Source organism: Solanum pennellii, chromosome 4 (genome assembly GCF_001406875.1).
Source record: "Solanum pennellii chromosome 4, SPENNV200".
Taxonomy (NCBI): Eukaryota; Viridiplantae; Streptophyta; class Magnoliopsida; order Solanales; family Solanaceae; genus Solanum; species Solanum pennellii.
In genome coordinates, this window is record NC_028640.1 from 52002811 (window position 1) to 52003466 (window position 656).

The following is a 656-nucleotide window of genomic DNA, read 5'->3' on the forward strand; positions in this document are numbered from 1 at the left end:
ATAATTAGGGTCATTCTTTTGTACCCTTTTTCTTCCTTGACTATTTCAATCCATATAAGGATTCTTGAAGCTTTATTGGAAAAGTTTCTTTCAAACTCTTATATACTTCAGACACCTCGATTGTTTCAAGGATTTTCATATAACCTTCATTGTCTAGCTAGACATTACAATTATTCATTACATGCATTCAAGTTTTCATATGTTGCCAGATCAAAACAAACCTCATTGCATCCACCAAAGGAGAAAACATCTCCAATAATGTCAGGATTTTTGCGATAAACCTTTATGCCCCAAGGCACAAACCGTATTTGATATCTTATGGTTATACTATCGCATAATGATTTATTTGTACCCACTGACATTATACCTTGATTTATGGACTACCAGTCCAAAATATCACTATTCTAAGTGAAACAAAATATACTTGAATTGTGCATTTTACTTGGCCAACCATTTATGTGTCCATAATATATGACAGATTTGAATTCAAGATCCTCGTCACAATTTATATCATTGAGCGCTACCTCATATCAAAGATACCATCGACGGTTATTTGATATCGATTCCAACAAGACATAACTTATCGAGATCTCTTCATTTTTCATTATTTCAGGTACCTGAACCTTTTTCAAGATTTTATGAAGTGTTATGTCAAT